A 22982-nucleotide genomic window follows, 5' to 3' on the forward strand; every position below is an offset into this window, starting at 1 on the left:
TATGTCACATGAAATAAAAATGCATTTCTTTACTGGAGCCTCTTTTGCTCTAAATTCAGCAGTTACAAAATCAATACCAGTTAGACAGCAGTGAAACCTTTCTGCCTTCCTTTCTCCAATCAACTCTGTTTAAAGAAAAAGGAGGGCTATTATGCTACATATAAAATATTGATCTAAAAGATACTAAAAGTGCATAATGCATGAGAAAAAGCTGAGATTTCTGTTTCTGAAAAAGTCTAGCAAGACTGTTTTTTATTTTGTTATATAACAGTCCTGTTTATTGTCATTTTATTTTACACTTGGAATATGGATGAGCAACCTTCAAATGATTCCCCATAAAGAAATATGGGAACTATTTAAAATGCACATTGAGCTGCTAGGCCATGTCTCTTTGCAAACACCTAAATCTCATTCCTTCATCCATTTCCCTCAGTTTCAGCAGCTCTCACTAGAACTGGGATTTAGGTCACCAGTGCCATTCCAGTCAGGGGGTGATTTTATTTGATCAGGAGAAAAGCTGATAAGGAAGACTGTCAAACGCATCCTGGCAAGCCTAGTAGTATTGGTGGCAGGCTGTCTCACCTAGCAGGAAAAGATGTTCAGTGGGACAATTCCCTCCCACAAAACTCTGTGTTTTCAAATGCATTATTGTGCATAAATATATTCAATTAGGTAAAACAAGGTTTCAAACACATTGTATTTAGTGCTAGCTCTCAAAATAAATTTTGTCAATGACTGTACAGACATTTCAATTTTATGTGCTCGGCTCTAGAGTGGAATTTAACACTGCACAAAAACTTGGGAAAATGTTAGAATAATTATTGGTGAGTTTCCACATTTCTCCTACCCTGAAAAACTGCCCTACTTAATAAACTACACAGACATATTCAGTACTGTTTGCTTCACAAGGCAACGAGTCTTGAATTTTTCAGCATAGCAATGAGAAGAACAATTTAATTCTCTTCCTGATTTCTCTCCAACTCCTATGCACACTCGCATAGGCGAGTAATGGCAAGTAAGAAGATAATGCTTCAAATTGCTCTTGTTTAAAAGCAATCAAACACTCTTTCTCAATTGACTTTTAGAGGACAACAGCAAACATCATTCCTCGATGAATGAGGACTATCCTTACAGAAGTGTGCTAGACTTGCTGTCCCTGAGAAAATCCCTCATGTGAGGGAGTATCTGGTGTGAGGATCACAGTCAAGCTTAAGCATGACAGAGAGGTCAAGCTGCCCTGCTACTCTCTGAGGTACATCAAAGTTAAAAAATTGAGACAGATGCTGGGGTTACTCACATTAAGAAATGGGTGGCAACATAGCAGTAGTTTTTGGGGTTGAATTCTATTTCAAACCTACTTCAGGAATGGACACATCCTTAACCCGTAATCATGACAGGACAGATAACAGCAGACACACAATCTTGACTTTTCTGGCTTCTGATCAATTGAAATGTTTCTCTTACATGAGTCAGTTTATGCTTTTGAGAGCTGAAATAATTGTTCTAGATGTTACATGTTTGGGAAAAGTCTATACTGTTTTTAGGGCATAGATGGGACCAGTTCTCTTCAACATCATCATTAATTACTTGGATGCAGGACACTAATCAAGTCTGCAGATGACACAAAAGGATAAGCTGTTGACTCCTTTGAAGGCAGGGAGGCCCTGCAAAGGGACCTTGATATATTAGATGACTGGGCAATCACCAACCGTGCTAAGTTTAGCAAGAGGAAATGCCCAAATCTGCACCTGGGACAGGGCAGCCATAGGTGGATGTACAAACTGGGGAGCAGGAGGTTAGAAAGCAGTGCTGCAGAAACGGACCTGGGGGTCCTGGTCAATGGCAAGTTGGACACGAGTCAGCAGTGCCCTGGCAGTCAGGAGGGCCAAGCGTGCCCGGGGGGGATCAGGCACAGCATGGCCAGCAGGGCAAGGGAGGGGATTGTCCTGCTCTGCTCTGAGCTGGGGCAGCCTCACCTACAGTGCTGGGGCAGTTCTGGGTGCCACAACAGAAGAAAGACATTAAACATTACAGAGCATCCAAAGGAGGACAATGAGGATGGTGAGGGGCCTTGAGGGGAAGACACATGAGGAATGGCTGAGGGCACTTCGTCTGCTCATCCTGGAGAAGACTGAGGGGAGACCTCACTGCAGTCTGCAGCTTCCTCATGAGAGGAAGAGGAGGGGCAGGTACTGATCTTCTCCTTCTGGTGACCAGTGGCAGGACCCAAGGGAACGGGCCTGGAGCTGTGTCACTGCAGTTTTAGGTTGGATATTAGGAAAATTTTCTTCACCCAAAGGGTGGCTGGGCACTGGGGCAGGTTCCCAAGGGAAGGACTCTCTGCACCAAGCCTAACAGAGCTCAAGAAGTATTTGAATAATGCCCTCAGGCATGTAGTGTGACCTTTGGGGATGGCCTCGTGCAGGGCCAGGAGTTGAATTTTGATGCACATCGTAGGTGCCCTTCCGTTTGAATAATGCCCTCAGGCATTATTCAAATGTGTGACCCTTGGGGATGGCCTCGTGCAGGGCCAGGAGTTGAATTTTGATGCACATCGTAGGTGCCCTTCCAACTCAGAATATTCTGTGATTCTATGAATTCACAGCTTCACTAACTCAGTTTTGTCATTGGCTTTAAAATAGTGATTAAACCTTGGGCTTACTTTTAGAGAAGTGACTTAGTTTCTACCTCTCTAATAAAAGGGGTACTACTTAAAAATCTTTGTGCTAAACATAGATCATAAGCATGGTAGATCATAGTTGAAGTTTAGTTTCTAATCCTACAAAGACATATAATATGCTTAAATATAAGAATGTGAAGCATTACAGAGGTGCTGCTCACTTTAGACTGAGTTTTCCACTCTCTTCCATGCTGCTAATTGCAATAATCTGGTGCCTTGAAACCTCCATTATTCAGTTTGCTCTTTTTAAAGTGGGAACTGAATTTAAGAACTTCATAGCTGTGTTATCAGGGTAATAAATTTCATTTCAGGATAAACTTGTACTTAGATCTTGGCTTGAAAATCATCACATAAGAAAGGGTTTTCAGATTTTTAAATATTAAAGTACATGACCAGACTTTTAGAGATGATTGGCATTAGCACTGGAAACATGAGGCCACCAGAAATTCTCTTCATCTGAAAAATACATTAAAAAGTTTGGGTCTTTGATTACCCTTCCTTGCACATGGATTTGCATTTCTATATGTAGACAGTCAGATATATTGCTTATGCATGTTCACAATCTTGAAGAATTTTTTTAAGACTTACAGAGATGTGTGTTTGAGCACTGGTGAGCAGCACTGAGTCTTGGTAGAAAATCAGCTTAATTTTCTTCTTCATCTGTTTTCATTTTCCCAGTTTCGCTTGAGGGATTCATCCCTCATCTTATTGTAACTTTGTGGCAATTTATTTCAAAGTTTTGGTAGATTTCCTTAGTAGAATTCAGTTACTGCAAGTTGTAAACTGATGTTTTTACACCCACATTGTGACACTGACTTTTACAAAGCCATCTAAATGGCCATTGCTTTGAAACCAAGCTGGAAAAAAATACACTACAATACCAGACTTTAGTTCTGGTTGAGAAAATTGTTTGACAGAGACAGAATGATTCCATTGTCTAGGGACTAAGTCCTCACCTGAGAGGAAAATCACCTCCTTCTTGTAAAAGTAATTTAATAGAAGTGACTGGCAGACAGCCCTCTGCCCCCTCCACTCTCAATGGTGTACGCTGTCTCTCAGCTGAGAATTTGTAGAGCACATCTTGCTCTTAAATATTAACACATCTCTAAATATTTCATCTATAATGGCACAGCTTCCATGGGAAAGACTGAAAACTATCCCACCAATTTGCTGATAAGCTGGATGTCAAGGCAGTCCCCAAGGAACCAAAAGTTTGGACATCTCCAAGAAAATTCAGAAATGGAATATATATCTGCCATATCCTGTAGAAAAAACCCAAGCTGCCAAGTATCAGATAAAAAAGGGGCTGCACATCTGCTGCTGGTTTTTTTTAGGACCAAACCCAGAAATTACGGTTTGTAAATTCCTTACTGATGCCTCCTGCAGACAGCCTGAGGGAATGCTGCACTGCTGAGCTGAATACAAGTTGTATAAATCGCATCACAGTAGATGAAAACACCTACAGTTTTTAGAAGTATCTAGGCACATAAAGGTGGAGATAGACATGTCTGTGGGATCTTCACAGGTCCCTGTATATCTAAATACAATTTGGAGATTGCATAACTAGGAGTTTTGCACTTAGTGTATCTGAAAATCTCACTGGGCTTTACACATTTTATCCCAAAAGTCCCACTTTTAACTGACCTTTCAGCAAGCAGGGTTGTTTCATCCCCTCTTCACTGCTGTTTTATACTGTTGTTAGCAGTGTTGTATGCTTCATTTGAGCTGGAGCACAGAAGGGAAGAGTCATGTCCAAGGAATGTCTCTTTGCATGAACATTTAGCTTCTGCTTTCAGTTTGGGATGAATGCCAGCAGTGCTGGTGTCACTGAGATCTCCCAGACCTCACTCTGTACACAATTTCTGCTCGATATTTATATAATCAACTCTTGATTCACCAGGTAGTAAATAGAAAAAATATATGTACACATCTACTGAGGCACAGGAGCCCAAGAGGCTCAGCTTCTCTGCAGACCCTTTAATTTTAAAAACACCGAAGATATGCAGTTATTCAGTGATCCATTTGGGAGCTTACATGTGCTAAGATATATAGATCTAATATTTCATTTTGGAGAAATCATTTATTTCCAGCAGTAAATATGATGTTTGTGAAATGAGAATAGGCTATTTCAAGCTGTTATAAGGCCACTGAATAATTGAATTATTACTCATCAGGGGGCAGTGTAATTTGTTACCTGTGTGATTCCAACACTCTGAATCAAAGTAATTACATTCATGGTGTCATTTAGTGAAATAATGCCACAAAGGTGTCTATGAAGAGAAAGACAATTGCTGAAAGGATTTTGTTGAAATAATAGCACCAATTCAATTGGTCCTCTTGCTTCATTCATTTATTATAAGACTAAATAGCTCCTTCAGCTCTGCTTTGTTAGAGTGACAAATAGAAGCTTTGCAAGTAGTATCTATGAAGGGCAAAAAAACCACAGCTTCTAAGGGGAATGTACCAAATAGGCCTTTTTGGAATCATAAATGTGTAAATGGCAAATGGTAGAAAAAATTATTTAAAAAAAAAAGAGAAAGAACACAAAAGCAGATTTTAATATCCTTTGAAAGTTCAGAGGTAAGATTCCATTAGAGGCTTGTCTGGTGTAAAGAACTGGTGGGGGATATCTGAAGATTCCTTCAAACCGCAGAGCAATCACTTTTAAATCTCATGAACTAGGATTCAGAAAACTATGAAATTGGTATTAAAAAACAAAAAAAAACAAATTAGTCACATTAAAGAGTAAGCATTTTGGAATTGTTATTTTGTTTGTCTACAAACTGAAGTATGCAAGAATTCAGGTATGCAAGTATGAAGTGTTTTCTCTTGTGCTACTTCATCCACATCTTACACGTTAATGCATTTATTGCCAAGACCAATCTGTGAAGTGGGACAATCCTCCACTCACTCTTTTGAGAAATCAAAAAGAAAGAGCTGTAAGCACATGATGAAAGCTGAATGCATGGCTTACGACCACTTTCTCTTAAAATTTATTTTAGCTTTTTCTTTAAAATTATGTATACATTGTTGAATATGATCACAACCATCTTTGACTTTCTTTATGCATTTGTCTCCAGTGTGACTTAGAGAAGCACATATAAGAACAAAAAAAAATAGGTGTCACAGAGTGGTGACCTGAAACATCTTTTTTCAGATTCTTAAATCAGTCTTAAAAAAAGAGATTACTACACAACTACACCAAACTACAGATGATGGCCATGATGATTCTGGTGGGGGGGGGGGGGGGGGGGGTTTTTTTTTTTTTTTTTTTTTTGTGTACACCAAACTACAGATGATGGCCATAATGATTCTGGTGGTGGTGGTGGGGGGGGGGGAGGTTGTTTTTGAGGTATTTCACAAGATGTTCACACATTCTATGAACACAGGTGATGAACTTTTAAAACTGTAATAAACTGTAATTGGATTTTCCTAGGAAGATTCAACACTGACCTGGAGAAACCACTGACTGCCTGCAGTTCTGAGGTTATTTCCAGTGGATTTCACAGTACAATAATAATAATAATAATAATAATCACAACAACTGGCACTAATGATCTGAGATGAGAGAAGAACAGAAAAATCTACTTGTTCCTGCCAAAGTCAGCACAGAGCCAGTGCATGGAAAGGGAGGAACAGCAATTCATGAACAGTTTCATCCACTGAGATGAATTCAATAAGAATTATTGGCATTTTCTTGATGGTGATCTGAAAAGTATGACTTTGTTTTAAGCTAAACATCAATCTGCTTCAGGGACACAACTTGCAGCTATTTAGGTGCTGTGAAGCCTTATGGTAGACTTGATGACACTCCATTTTCATTATGATATGAAAATATTTCAGGCAAGTCACTTTTTTTCTATAAACCACTGCTTCCCTCCATGATGTCTAATATTTTTACTTACCCTAAGGTGGGCTCTCTTCTGCTGACACCAGCACTGGCACCAGAGACATCCCAGAACTGATCAGTTCAGGAAGTGGGAGAGGTCTTCCCAGAATGTGAGAAGGATTTGTGTTTAGTTAACAAAAGACACATGCCAGTTCCAACAAGCTGTTGAGCACCTCAGTCCTGTAGTGTTTTTAATTCCCAGCCAAAGGTTGAGACCCTGATAACTGAAAAAAATTTGCCCTAAAAATAGCTTTCTTCACATTGTTGGATTCATGTAGCATTTTATACAATTACAGCCCTTAGAAAATTTATGTTTTGCAGATCTGGTAATAAATCCTCCACTTTACAGTACCGGTGTATCTGTGTTATAAGCCCTTACTGCTAAGTCTAACATTTATTATTGGGTAAAAAGATGGAAAACAAATCCACACTGCAGAAAGTGTTCCACAGTACCACAGTGTTTTATCAAATTCTGAACTGCTATTTTCATCTGTGGATGTATCATGGGGATTTATCATGGTTTCTGCACACAGAAATTGCAAGCCAATATGCACATGTTTTTGGAATGAGAAACAAAATTGTGATTTTTTTAATAGGAACACAGTTTTCTGATGTGTGTAATCATTTGAGGAAGCAGTCTTTCTTTTGAGTAATTTAAAAACAAGAGTGTTTTTTGCTGAGGGAATGTTTTCAGCTCTTTCTGAAAAATCTGTCTCATATTATCTTGAGGTGATCTTCAGGAGCCTGACAGTGCAGTTCCACATTATGGTATCTCAGGGCATAATTTTATGCTGAGTTATCCCTATAAGGCAAAACCAGCACAAAAGATGCTTGCCTTTCCCTATTCCTGGTCGCCTGTTCCTTGTATTCTATTGGAGATACTCCTAATACAGATCAGTGAAATTATCTATTTTGCAAAGCAAACACCTTCCACTGCTTTTGTACTAAAAAAAAAATATATTAACACTCTGTTAGCCCTAAATCAAGAAGATCATCAGGCCATTTTCCTGCACTTATAATCATAGGAGTTTGCAGTTTTCTCCCAATCTCACTGTGAGACTTTACAGACAACTGTATCCACGACACGGAGCAGCTCTGCAAAGTGCACACAGCCTCCTTGCAGCAAGCCTGGCACTAGCAGGCACACAGGACCATGGTCATGGGATGGTTGGGAGGGACCTCTGATGCTCATTTACTGCAACCCCCCTGCAGCGTGCAGGGACATCTCCAGCTACACCAGATTGCTCAGAGCCCTCTCCAACCTGACCTTGAACATTCCTGAAGCAGCCTTAAGACTTGCAAAGAAAAGCTCTGAGGCAGGTTGAAGACTAGTAAAAAACTAGTTTAAAAAATGGTGTGGAGCTGTCCACACCATTTTTAATTTTTTTCCCCTTGGGAGTGCAGGTGCTGGCAATCTGAGCAAGCTTCCAAGATGTGATTACATTCTATCCTGTTACATTCTCCATGCAATTGATATTTACAGCTGTGACACAATAAGAGACCATGGACAGCCTTGCAAGTAGACAGCAACAATACTATATTATTTAAGGCCTTAAACACTGGAATTAAAATGCTAGAGTGCATGTGTGCTATATGAAAAGAAAAAAAAAAGAAAGAAGGCATTTACATAGGGAACAGAGGGAAGAGCTGAAAAGAAATCAATCAAATAGGGAGGAAATGTGACAGAGTTAGTAAGGCAAAAATTACAGCCTTTCAGTGTTTTTATTAAGGAGGACACAGGAGTCTGAATCCCTGGCCTGATTGGCATACCCTGTGAGTTTATGGCAGATGGTGAAGTCCCCCTCAGGAAATGATGTGTGCAGGAGTTCTGAGGAGTTACCAGTGGGAGCAGCTGTCGGGTGCCATGGTTTAACAACTACTACTTCCAAAGTGCAAGGTCATCTCCACTTCAGCCTGGTTAATGAAAGCTATAGGTTCTTGGAGAAAGGAACATTCTGAAAACATCTTCATTTACTGCCAGGACTGTGTAACCAAAAGCTGTGAAATCAGAAATCCTGCCTGCAACATTGTTTGACTGTGCTCCATGTGACACCCTCGTATTCACATGCTGGTGCCACAGGAAAATTGTGTTTTCTAAACAAAGCCTAGTTGAGAAAAGTTCTTGTTTGAGCATAAATCCCTAATAACCTGCAAACAAATGGAAAACTTGTAGTTAAATACATATTAAGTGTGGGTTATTTCCAAATGTCCACAGCTCTCTATTTGGTGGAATTAAACATGTCTGCGAGAGACAGCCTCTTCTAGTCTTCTTACTGATCATTTCTTTCCTTCCTTCCTTCCTTCTTCCTTCCTTCCTTCCTTCTTCCTTCCTTCCTTCCTTCTTCCTTCCTTCCTTCCTTCTTCCTTCCTTCCTTCCTTCTTCCTTCCTTCCTTCCTTCTTCCTTCCTTCCTTCCTTCTTCCTTCCTTCCTTCCTTCTTCCTTCCTTCCTTCCTTCTTCCTTCCTTCCTTCCTTCTTCCTTCCTTCCTTCCTTCTTCCTTCCTTCCTTCCTTCTCCCCTCCATCCTTTTTCTTTTCCTTAGGTTTTTACTGGAGAAGTTGTAATATTCAACTCTTCCTAGATTAAAATAATATCATTCCCCCTTGAGCTAAATAAGCATCCTGGGCTGCATGGCTCAACTGAGTCCAACGGGCCTGTGCCAATTTTATGGTCTTTGAAGAACTGACTTGTTCACTTGTGCCTAGACTTAACACATGCATGTAACACATTGGGGAGCACAGGGTCTTTGCTTGGGGGGAGAAATTCTGAGTTTCATTCATTTGCACAAATAATTCAGTTTTATGCATCTTACCAACTTGACACCTTCTGAGCTTTGTTTTTCTGGTGGCTGCAAGATCTAGTTTCATTTTCAGGAGAAGTTTGGAAAGGAAAGGAAGAGAAAGAAGATCCTCAGTTAATCAGTTATGGTAAGGACTTGATCTGCCCAGCCCACTGTGCATTTTAGGAGAGGAATGAATACAAAAATCAAGAAGATTCCAAACATAAAAATCAAACAGTTTTGCTAGTGTAAAAATGTGCAGCCTGTGCAGACTGGTTGCCTGAGCAGAAAACAAGTTTCACCTATGACAGAATTGTGGATTTGGATTATCCTGGAGGCACGCTGGTAGAATATGGTGTTGAACTTGCCCCCTGAAGTCCATTGTTACTGGGATCTTCACTACAATACCACATCACTACTGGGAACTGTACTACATTTAGACTGTATTCACACAATAACTGGCAACTGCTCTACTTGAGAATGAGTTCCTGCTCATCAGCTCACCCTCTGCACCGACCATGACCACAACCCCAAAGCGAGTGCAATTGCATCATGGAAGCTGGCACACTTTGCTCAGTCTTTGGAGCGAATGCCTACGAGGTAAAAGACATTAATTCAATTTCTTGACATATATCTGCTGAGAGCAGCAGTGTAAGACTAGGCTTCTAAAAAGGCACTAAAGGTTTTATGTTTTCAGTTCTCACTTGTATTTGGATGATGTGATTTTTAAGGGCATCCAGAAAATTTCAGGTAAAAAAGACACCAGAAAGAATCTTAACAGTTAACTTCAAAACCATGACATTTCCAGCTCTGGGGAGACACACAGAGCTTTTAGTTTCAGACATCTGAACTATCTTACAAGAGCCAAAAACTTCCTAAGATGCCATTTAATACAGATTCATTCCTATTTAACCTCCTCTGGACACTGTTCTAAAGTTTGCAGATATATTAGGCTTTAAGATATGATAATAAGGCAGGCTAAAAATGTAGAGCTGTTAATCAGCATCATTTATTTGATGCAGTATTTATTAGCTCATTTAAAATGGCTGTTTGAAGGGATATTTATTGTTATTTCTATAGGATGGAATGCCTTGAATTTAATGAAGTTAGCTGTATTTGAAATCACTGATAATAAATGCCTTTCTCTACAGTGGGGTTGGGTTTTCAAAAGAATTTATGAAATGTTAGACCAATGATGTGAGACCACTGCTTCTGTGGAAGATGACCTGTACATGTGACCATCCCAGCTGCCCTCATCTAAATCCTTTGAGAAGATAGGGTTTCATGGCATGGAAATGAATTGAGCCTCACAGTCTTGTATGCTATATGTACTGCTTGTCCCCAGACCCACATTCAAAGTCCATGTTGGAATAACAGCATCCTTGTCCCCAGTGTAATATTGTTGTGTGTGAGCTGCCAGGAGAGAATAACTCATCCCAGCCAGCTCCATGGTGTGGAGTCAGGAACTGCTGCACCACAGAGTGTATCAGCTTCATGGTGCAAACACTCACCAGTCTGGTTAAAAACACCCTGACTCTGCTGGCTGGCACTCCTGCTCCTGCTGGTCTGTCTTTTAAGCTGCTGACCATCTCCAAGGAACTCTTTATGGGCCTCAGGAGACTGAAGAGATTCAGTGACTTTTACAGATTTATGTGGCCATCCCTTGCTAAACTCAACACTGGATGTAGCTGCCTCTCCTACGTGCTGTGCCGCAGGTAAGACACCTGCACTGCTGCTGCTCAGAGGTTTCCTAAAATGAATGTATGCATTTTTTATAGATTCCTTAATGTGAAGTGTCACACTCCTGGCAGAGAATGCATATAGCTTTTTGAAGTGCTTCTAAAAAAAAAGTATAAATGATAATTTTTTTTTTTTTCTTCTTCAGGTTCCTCTAAATCTGTGACTAAGTGGTGGGGTATTTGCAAAATTTAGAGAGGGATCAGAAACATGGCACTGCATTTGAGGTTCATTTGTAGAAGGTAAAGTAGCATATGTTATGAGTCAGTTAATCTCTTTAGGGCTTTATCCAGCACAAATTAGGCTCTGTGGTCACCGAGTCACAGCAGGCTGTGGGCCGCTGTAGCCTTGGAGCTTTATTCCAATTCAGCTGCCAAGAAATGAACTGCTCTGTGGGCGCAAAAATTGGCTTATGCTCTGTGAACTCCAGCCAAGCATGAGCAGTTTCAGAGGCTGCTCTTTCTCTGTGCACAGCTACATGATTTCATACTCACCTCTCCAACAACCTTGATTTTTAAGATGCAGAAAATAAAGAAGCTGCTAATTCAGCCTCATTAGAAATCAGTAAAGGTTGTGAAATAGTTTTAAAATATGTGAAAGTCTTTATTGCTTTGGCTGTTACAAATGTCCACTGGAGGGATTAGCTCTGTGCTACTGTTGGAATCAGGAATTTTTTTTTTTTTTTTTTTTTTTTTGCTTTGGTTTTCTAGTTTGTTTTGCATTTTGTTTTTTCACTAGTTGCCCTCGGTCTATATAGCTGGAGATACTGCAAAGTCAATAAAAATAAAACGCCTTGGATTTCCTAAGAGGACAAAGGGAACTCTAAGGCATGGTTTTAATTTAAACTAATGTCTTATGGAGACTTGAAAAATATCACTCTTAATTCACTTAACAGAGACACTAACCAAACCATAGGGAAGTCACAGGTGCTCACCTACAGGTGTCAAGATGTCTGGCCCTACATGCAGCTTCCTTCCCTACTTAATCCTTGACCTTGGTAAAGAACTCATCATCTCTGCACTATAAATTGCACATAATAAATGAAGCTATAAATAGTTGCCTGTGTCATATCTGTAGTGCTGATATCAAATGAGTACTTACTCTTTGTACAAACTACAGCAAGAATCAATTTATTGTTACCCTATTTGTTTTTGCCATTCTATTTATTTACGCAATTCATATGAATTAATGACTAACATAAACATTGCTTAGTTATTTTCTCCTCTACTCTTAGTGATTGTCTTAAGTGATCATTCCTGGAGAAGGGGTAAATTTTGACTTGTTTAAGTAGAAAAGATACAGGATGTGCACAAATGTGAAATCCTGAACACTGAAGACATTATTGAATACCAATGAAAAGAAGCTGTTGTCACTGATGCTTGGCCAGGAAACATTGCCAGAGGAGGCCAGACACAGGGCTAAATGCCACCTTGTAAAAATACCAAGAACTCCTCATTTCTACGGAGCAAGAGCAGGAGGGCATGTGCAGCAGGAGTCCAAGAACCAGTCGGGCTGGCTATTGACATGTTATTTCAGCTGAGCACCCACAGCCCTGCCCTTCCCTCCTGCAGACAAGTGCCTGAAGCTGTGACACTGCACACCTTGGACACCAGCATCCCAGCTCAGGTTCAAGAAAACCTCCTGCTGCAGGCTATTTGGGATTCAAAATCTGGGTGTCTTTTTGTGTAAAGTTACCTTTACCGGATCTGGCAGGTGTGCTGGGATCACACGCACATTTACAGTCAGCCCTGACTTCATCATGAAGCATGGTAACCATCATACTTGTCCTCAAAAGCCCAGTCAGAAGATTAAGTGCCATTTCAAACTATTTATCTTGTGGCCTCTCAAAAACATGTCAAATTTAGGTTCAAAATGCACACCTGGTAAGAGTTAGAGCTGGAAAACCTAAAATTGTACTCAAAAGGTAGAGAAAGGCACAAGGAGGCTTCTTGTGCTTCTTGCCCGCTTCACTGTCTGGCTCCAATATTTTGTATTTCCTCAGGATTGTAACACAACTGCCAAAAGTCCATTTCTCATCATAGCACTGACTGCAAATTTTACAGTGCAGGATAAATGTAAATATAAAATGCAGTCTTTCTTAACTCTCCTTATTATCTAAATTATGGATCAGGTATGCATCAGCCTAAAACAATGTGTTAAAAGATATTGAACCTCATGATCCAAAACAGAAATCCAGTAGCTTGGTTATGTATACCCATCTGTAATTTGCCAAATGCATTTTATCTGTGAGTAATTTTTCAATTATTCTACTCTGTACCCAATAACAGTTACAAAAATATACTTGGACTTAAATGTATGCAGATGTTTAAGGGGTTTGCTATATTAGGACATGTGGGACTGACCCTAATATATTTATGTTGCATAACTGGAAGAAATATTTAATCTAGCCCTCGTAATCTTGCATTATATTTTTCATTTACAGAAGCTGTAGCTTACATAGGATTGCTTCAAAAATACTCAGATACCTGTAGCAAGTCAAACTAGCTAAGGAAAATCTCTAGAATTTTATTTTCAGTCATCTCTGCTGGGGTTTTCTGCTCTTACTTGGGAGTACTGGTCTATATAAGGCACAAATAGAGACAGTTTTCCAAGAGATCTGCCAAATGTTTGTCACATTACAATTGTCATAAACCCATGCTTTCATTATTATTTTTATGACTAGGCCTCATGAAGGAAACAATTAAATGTGTTTCTGCAAAGATCTCTGTTAGGAGTGTTTGGAAATGTGGAACCTTCACCACAGAAAGTACTTGGGAGGCAAATTCTTGAAGGACTGGACCTTCCAGATGGAGCTGATTGTGTCCTTTTTTTATACATGACACACAGCACCTCTACTTCTGCTTTAAAATAAGAGCAACAAAAAGGAAGGCTTCCAACCTTTCCACTGGATCTGGTGAACTGCAAACCCATGACATATATATTTGTTCAGCCCCTGATGTTGTATAATCCCTGCAATTAATACAGCCACAAGAGCAGTGATGTAAACATAACACAAAATCATTGGCATGAAAGATAAAAGAGCTGAGTAATTTATGAATATTGCTTTTAAATCTATATTAATCACTGTTTAGGGGGAAAAAATAACAAACCAAAAACATTCACAAAAACTATTAGCTTTGCAGTTAAATCAAATTTAGGATAGGGCAAAATGCTTCTTAGCAATTAAATTCTCCTTTAATTCTTACAGATTCGATAGAGAAAATAGATTAGTAAATTTCAAGACAGAATTCCAAGTATGCATGAATGACACTACATGACAGCATGACTTGACAGTACAAGGAGCAGGTATGGACAAGATCACTAGACAGACACTTTCAGTGCAGAACAATGCTGTCAATTGTCCTGTCTGTCAAGGTGACAAACCAGGATGAGCTGCTGGACTACTCCTGGAATTAACATGTGCATTGTGATTTCACAGCCCTGATACACAGCTAAACCACAGTTATAACCAAAGAGCAAACTTCATTTTCCTACAGAGAACTCACATCCCACAGCTCCTGTTGCAGAGTTTTTCTGGTACTAAGCTCGATGCCTGCAGAAAGTTTTTGTACTATTAAGGCAGACTCCTATTCCTCCATGGGTTTGTTTTACTAAAGCTTGGCTACTCAGATGTACTGTAATGCAACAGTGAACATGGCATGCTGCTCTGGGTCTCTTTTCCTTTTGAATAATAATCCAAAAGCCAGGAAAGCATATTCTGTTTTTCACTGATCCACAGATAACTTCATTCAAAGTGGGTCACACCATCATGCAAATATATGAGGATCAGCCCACCACTGTGGAAAGAAAAGCCTGAGGAACAGAAACCGACTTAAGGATGACTTCATATTCCTTGAGGCTTTCATAGGGGAAGAGAAAAAGCAAAAAAAAGAAAAGCAGCATTTGTGGTTTTGGATCCTGGTTTGCATAGTGTCTCCATTCAACACCAGCGGTGTTCTAGAAATTGGGCCAGAAATCATGCTTTCCTGCTGTGATGGGAGTGACAGGTGCCTACTTGGATGACAGCTGAAATGCTCTCTCTGTGCTGGTAGGGCAAAGCCCTGGGCTTTTCATCCTGAATGTGTTCTTTACCAAAGCAACAGATTTGGGTTTGGTTACATCTTTTATGAACATTTTTCAATAAATTAATCAGAAGCTTCAGGGGATTTAAGGTTTTTAAAAACAGATCTGTTCTTCTGCAATTCCCTTCTCAGAGCTTCAAAACTGGATTTCTTCCCATTCCATTTTTCATATTTCTATTTTGCAAAATTGAAGATCCCTGAGTCTCTACTCCCCTTGACTGGAATTTGCCTCCTAGCCACTGTCCATGGGGTCTGATGAGTGCTCCATGCAGCTTGCCCTATTCATAGATCTGTGTCAAGGACTCACAGTCCCCATAATCAGCTATATCTGACTCCAAACACCATTTGTCTCAAATTGCCCCTCTAAGTTTGGACAGGGTGAATAATCAGCAGAGCTCCTGCAGCTCCTTCTGAGACACTCCCAACATACTGGAGAGAGCATACTTTTCCAAATTCCTCTTTGGACAAGTTTGGCTGCTCCCAATAGCTATAGTGGCACACATTGCTTTGAAACTTCCTGATATTGTTTGGAAAACCAGTTTATAGTTAGTAACTTTCTTATATTCAGAAATAAAAAGCATTGAAATCACCAATAAGCTCATGCTGTGGAGGACTTCAAAAGACTTAATGCTGGATAAAGAGGGTTCAGGCAGAGCCTGGAACTGCAGCTAGGAGTATCCCCTCTGTTACACTAAAATAGGAGGAGTGGGTATATGCAGTTTGTTTCAAGCACTTTCCTTGTTAGCCAATATGGCAGTACTCTTTTGTAAGGAGAGACCCAAAGGAGAGAACAGAAGTCCCTACAACCCCACAAAACCATCCCACACACCATATACTGCATCATTTTAAAGGATTCTCCATAAAACAGGTGCACAAAAGGCAGGTTATTTGTGTTCTTTTGCTGTTTGCACAGTAAAGAATCAAGGCAAAGGAGACACAAGGGCATAGTCATAGCTCATAACTTTTTACAACAAATACACAAACGTGCCATTCCTAGCAATATACTTTCAATCTCTCTTGTCTTATTTCTGGTTATTTCTGTAATATATATAGCTCCATGTGTGCCATTAGAGGTCTCACAAGAGCTTTGAAGTTCTACTGATGACACACCTGACACGGACACAAAAGAGATGTCAATATTACTGATGACACACCTGAACTGGACACAAAAGAGATGTCAATATTTCTTCAGTGCAGTCTTAGCTCAGACAGGTGTCTAGGCAGGGTGCTCACAGTAAGACACAGGATCTCAGAATCTGAGAAACCCCGTTAATATTAATGAAAGCATACAAGACCTTGCAGTGATGTAGAAAACAACTGTGGTAGCAGAGCAGTATTTGGGCTGAAGACTATAGTGTAAAGAATTGAAAACTGAACCTACTGCTTCTGAGCAATGTCAAGTCTCCTGGTGCCAAGACTGCCTTGAAAATACTGACATTTGACTGTTTCAAGTTTGGTTTTTCATTTGATTTAAAAAAAAAAAGGGGGTTTTTTCTCTTTCTTTTTCTAGCTAGCACAGGACCTCAGTAGTCTTCAGCAGGAAATCTCTCAAGACTTAAATCAATACAAGCTGAAAAGGGTAATCGTGGTAAATGCTTTTCTTTTGGAATCCCTTGGCCAGAGACAAACTGTGCACTTGCCAAGAATATATATACTCCAAGTAAAAGCATGCATATGCAGTAGGGAAAAAGAAAAGGACAGTCCAGCTGATGTGGGTTGACGCAGATCTGTGGTTTTTCAGTCTGGCAGCCTGCAGAAAATTTCTAAGGAATCTGCAAAGGGTAACTAAGAAATAAAAAGCTTTTGTCAGTAGGCTAGAATATGGTATACAGAGGTCTACTTCCACATGAAAACTTGTAAGAGCTTGAATTTAAAGAATTTGAAAGCCACAGGAGTGGAAAGACATTTGAAAGAGAGACAGAATAGCTGATAAGTTATAAAATTGTTAATATCCAAAGCCTTAGAGAAAAACTAGTGTGTATACACATCTTCTGAAAGACAACTTCCAATCTGAGAATCATAGAATCACAGAATATCCTGAGCTGGAAGGGACCCACAAGGAACAGCAAGCTCAAAGGCTAGGAAAAAAAAAAATGTAACAGCACAGAAATTCATCTGAAACCTATATTTTACTGGCACCTCATGTCAACATTTATTATAAAAATAAACTACAATATAGACAGACACTTGGGTTATACCTGCAAACAAGGGATTACACTCAGATGTTAATAAAGTTTGAAATTCATCTTGATGGAAAAAACAGGCATGCCAGTGGTTTTCTGCACTCAAAAAAAAAAATTGAGACTATTTTAATAAAAATCAGGTCAGTTTTTTGACATTATTATCTGGAATAAAACACTTTGACAAAGTTCAGTTGAACAGTTTCATTGCTGACTTACTGATATGGTCTCCCATGATCTGGTTGGAACTAGCTTAATACACCCATAGGGCTTTTTCATTACACCACCTCACTGCACAGGCCTTCTACCTCAGGAGAGTGATGGCCATACTTCCTTTCAAAAGTTGGATTATTTTGGCAGCTATTATCATTCACTGGAGTCAGATTATTTCTACCTTAAAACATAGAGCACACATGGAAAGAAATCCATTTTGTCTTGTGAAAGAAGGAAACCATTCTTTGGAGGCCTCCAGACCATCAGGAGTGATAACATCTCAAACTGCCATCTCATGCATGAAATGGAAATGCAGTATAAAAATTTACTAAACAGAGAAAGCCAAAACTTCTGAGGTCACTCAACAAAATAAAACTCTTCTAACTGTGCTGAACTAAACTAGTTTGCTTTGCAAACTAAAGCAATCCTACTAGACTTTTGCTAAGGAAAGAGAGTTTAAACAGATTTTAAAAAGAAAAGGCATAACATTTTGACATTATATAAACAGCATTTTTCATCTAAAAATAATGCAATCCCCTTTACCTGAAAATTCTAAAAGAACGTCAGTCTTGATTCACAGCTTTGTTTTCCTTTCCCACCAGTTTTACACATGTAGTAACTTGGTGTGAGTGATAGAAAATTTGTATTATGTGGAAAAAAAGGTCTCAGCAGCTGCCATTTACTACAGCATTGGTTAAATACTGATCTTTCACCCACAGGGAATAAATTACATTGTTTTATGGAAAATGGTACCTGGTGACCATGGTAGCTGATGGTCAAGATGAGCCAGAGTGGACCCTGGCTCAACTGGAATATTAGGCTGAGAGTCTGGCCCCAAAGGCAGCAAGGCAGGGTTTGCAAGGACAGAATCATGGAATCACAGAAGGGGTAAGGTTGGAAGGGACCATTGGAGGTAATCTAGTCCTACCTCCCTGCTCAAGCAGGGTCCCCTAGAGCAGGTTACTCAGATTTGTGTCCAAATGGCTTTTGAATGTCTCCAGGAAAGGAGACTCCACAGCCTCTTTGGGCAGCCTGTTCCAGTGCTCAGTCACCTGCACAGTACCTCATGTTCAGGTGGAACATGAAACAGAGGAGCAAGACAAAAGAAAGTGGTGAATCAAAGAAAAACACTTTTGCGCTGGCAGCTCTGAAAAAGGGACAAAGTTAAAGCATTTGAGGCATTAGGTTTTTAAACTGTGTTCAAGAGCTGCCTCTAGAGGTTTCTGCCAGGTTCAGGGAAGTGTAACTTTGTGAATATTCATTGTAAATAAGCAGAACAGTACAAAAAAAATCTGTCTGATTTCTGTCAGCAATTTCTCCTCTTAATGGAAACCTGGCCAGCCCCCAAATACTAATGGCTTGGGCCAGGGGTTAGTGATCAAAGAAATTACTATAGTAAATGCCATATAGCTTGTAGAGCTTAAGCAAGTGATCCAGGCCTAGCAGGAGAAGCACCTTTAAAGCTCATTGCTGTAAATCCCACTGCCTTCAGCAGAAATTAGAGGTGCACTTAACAGTCGAGCTCTATTATAATTATTAGGATAATCTTGCACAACACCTTCTGACCAAACATGAAAATATATTTGCAAAAAAAATCAGTAGAGTTATGGACAATTAACCACATTTGTAAAATCCAGATAACAGGCAACCAGCTAAAACATCAAGAGAGGTGCAGTTCTCTAAAAAAAATGACTATTTTTTTTATAAATCATCAGTCTTCTGATTTACAGACAGATAAGTGGAATGCATAGTGATCTCTAACAGATGGGAAGAGTGAATTCTTTATACTGTGAATATTAATCACTTCATTATTTTGCTTATTTCTACATCTCCTGCTTTTCTGCTCATCTCTACTGGAGTGGTTAAATGTAATTTCAATATTAAAAACCATCATCCTAGGTTGAGAACCATTCTAGGGTAAATTACAGTGTGTTCTTTTTGCCACACAGTTTTCACTCTGAGCATACCATACCTGTACACAATAATGAGGCTGCTGGTGACCTGGATGGCCACAACAGCCCTACAGAATTAGAGGTGCTGTACCATAAAGGAATGACATCTGAGTAAACAAGGGTCTAGCATGTCTACTTGAAATCCAATTATTTTTCTACCATGTAGGAAAACCTACACAGCTCCATTTATTATGAAAGAATGACACAACACAGCTACATGAATGGAAAACTTCATACAAAGATCTTTTTGTTCTGTGCACACACACTTTCATGTTCATTTTTACAGGTTCTCTGAACAAATATAGCCCATTATAAGCTTTCCAAGCAGCGCTCTGCTTGGATAATATTTGTAAAAGGACCTGAGGGACTGGGAAACCAAACAATGAAGATTCCAGTGCCTGTCACTTCAGAAGTATTTCAACTAAATTTTTGAAAGTCTCACAGCCACTTGAATTGCATTGGCTTTGAATGGGATTTGGGCTTCTTTGAAATCATGGAATCCCAGAATCAAATTTAGGTTGGAAAAGATTTTTAATATCATTGAGTCTACCAGTTAACCCAGTATTGCCAAGTTACCACCAAACCATGCCCCCTTGTGCCACATCTACACTTCCTTTAAATCCTTCCAGGGAAGGTGACCCAACTACTTCCCTGGGTAGCTTTTTCCAATGCTTGAGAATCCTTTCCATGAAGAAATTTTTCCTAATATTGAATCTAATGAGGGAAGTGGCTCACTGAGCACTTCTGCCAGCTCACTCACTACCCAACCTTCCGCTTCTTCCACATTCACCAAGAAGACAGTCCTATCGCCACATCAGAGGGAATACCTGAGAAATGGAGGAGGAAATCAAACCCAAATGCAAATTTCCTGCACTTTAAATATTTTTCCATTAATACCGTAAATAATTTTTTGTGTTAATAATGCTTAATACTAGTTATTAAAGGGGATAGATAGAAGTGCTGCAAAGAATGGACTCACCTTCTGATTTTCCTTTCCTTTGTAGACCAGTTCTTGTCTCATTCTTTTTGTAATTTTCTAAAGAAATGCCATACAGGAAGAACTGACAGAATCACCCAGTGGAATGATTAATGTAGCAACTAGGCTTTTGGTCTGCATATGATGCAGAGGGACAGCTTTATCATGAGGAGTAATAATAAAATCCTGTGTGTGGTGCTATCTGGGATGTCTGATATGAACTGTACCCACCACAGAAATATTAATGACTCTAACTGATTTTCTGCATTTTGAATGTCTTTCAAAAGTGTGCCTTCTCAGAGCTGGAAGGGACTTAGCATGATTTCCTAATTTACATGGCAAAGAGACTTTATTCATCTATGGTGTCAAAGGTAATTGTTGGGCTAATGAGTTTTTATATCAGACATTTATCCAGCTAAATAAACAGACCAGACTCAGCTTGTAAGAATGGCCAGGAGAGTAATTTGAAATGTGCAAAAGAAAGAGTGGAATTTGGGGAAAGTATTTCTTGCTTCAATATGCAGACAAACTGCAAAATGGAAAAAGGCAGAAGCTTTTTTGTCATGTGGTGTCAGTCATAGACCTCAGGCCAGGTTGGATCCCAGAAGGATGCAAAAATAGCTTTCAACTAATTCAAACTAATGCAATAATTGAAAGCAAGTGCTGATTGTCATCTTTGATGTGAATCAGCATGGAGGGTGGGGAATATGTTTCTCTCATAGGGGAGGTGGAAGCTTTCACATGTGCAGAGAGCAAGGAAACATGGCATGGAAACCCCAGCCTGGTGTGGGAAGGCAAGCAGTGAGTGAATGAAGTGTCTGTCCTCCCCTTCACCCACCCCAGCTGGATATACTCCAACATTACCCTGCTCTCCTCTTGCTCTCCTCCCACTCCACACGGTTCATCATCACTGCGTCTCCTAATCCTTGCCACACCAGTTTCTAGCCAAGTTTCTCACCCCAATCCCAGCCATCAGACTCCAAGCACATTCAGCTCTTAACTCCCTGCTCTTTCTCCTGCACCAGGCTCCTAGCCCAGAAAGTCCCAACTCCCTCCCAACTTGGATCCTTGTCTAAGACATGCCCATCTCACCTCCAGAGCACCAATGACCTGCTCCTTGTCCTAATTCCAATGCATATCATTCAGGTCATGTTTTCACTAATTCTCTGTAGTTTCTTTGCCCAGGTTTAGTAATTCTTCTCCCTCTCCATATCACAATCCAGCTCTGCTGGAAGATGCTGACCTGAGGGCTGCTAAGTTACAAGGCCATTAGAAGGAGTTCAGGAGGGACTCACTATTTTCATGCCTGGTGCTCTGTGCACCCTATCCCCAAAGAGCCAGGAAAAATTTATTAATGAAAGTATAAGATACCCTTGGCAAAATAAAAGCATGCAACAACAACAAATTTTGGGTCCCATCCCCATTACTGAAATATTTCCACCCTTGCTGGATGCTTTAAAGTCCTGATGCTTAGGCAGAAGTTCAAATAAATAAAACCTATTAGCAAAATTATTTGGACATAAACTGCCACCTTAAGTTTGCTCACTGGAGCTTGGGGACAGAGATATTCATGCAAGAGACAGGGGTTTTTTTGAGAAAAACAGCCAAAGACTGGGAAAACCCTCCAGAGATTCTCTGAAAGCAACAGAGGTTTTCCAGAAAGGGAACAGAATTTAAAGGCTGAAGAGGAAGAATGTATTACACTGAATCATGAAAACACTAGGGAAAATGAAGGGACATTCACTGTATCCAAATCCTCTATAAATTTTGACCTATTGCTGACACAAAAGATATCAGGAAGGAAGCTGGAAAAAGCACTGAGGGGATAGTATGAAGAAAAGGTGCTTGGTCTTGGCATGACAGAATTAATTTTCCTTTCTCATAAGTTATTTTGCCAGCTCTCTTGCAATGCTCCCTTTCTCCTTCCCTTGATTTGCATAATCTCTTTCCAGGGATTGTAATGGAGCCTGTATTGCCCTTTTGGTTCTTAAAGAATCATTATTTTACTTTTTCTTCACAGAGTTTTCTTCCTTAAGGGGACTTTTCCCCTAAGGCCAGCAACACAATAAACCCAGAAAATTCAGTGATCAGTGCCAAGGCAACATGCTAAAGACATCACAATATACTATATCATGGAAATCTACTTTTAGGGTTTGAGCAGAAACTTAGCCTAGGGAAATGCTACAGAAAAAAATGCTGTGGCATTTTAATGTTGGTGGTCTCAGCTTAGACTAAAGATAGAATTAATATGACTATCTATCATTCCTCTTCCCATATACAGGTCCTTGGCTAAACAGAAATGTTTCAAAAGGAGTGATGGCTCAGAATAAATCCAGTTTCTACTTGTGGGGCCAAATGTGGCCCCATTGCTCCTGTCATTGGAAGATGTAGTTTCCATTTAACAGTCTTTCCAATAGTATACAAGGATCCGTCCTACTTTTCCATTATGAGAAAAGCTGTGCTTGTGTGAAAGTATGTATTTCTTTAGGGAATGA

This window comes from Passer montanus, unplaced genomic scaffold (assembly GCF_014805655.1).
Source record: "Passer montanus isolate IOZ18808 unplaced genomic scaffold, ASM1480565v1 scaffold4, whole genome shotgun sequence".
Classification (NCBI taxonomy): Eukaryota; Metazoa; Chordata; class Aves; order Passeriformes; family Passeridae; genus Passer; species Passer montanus.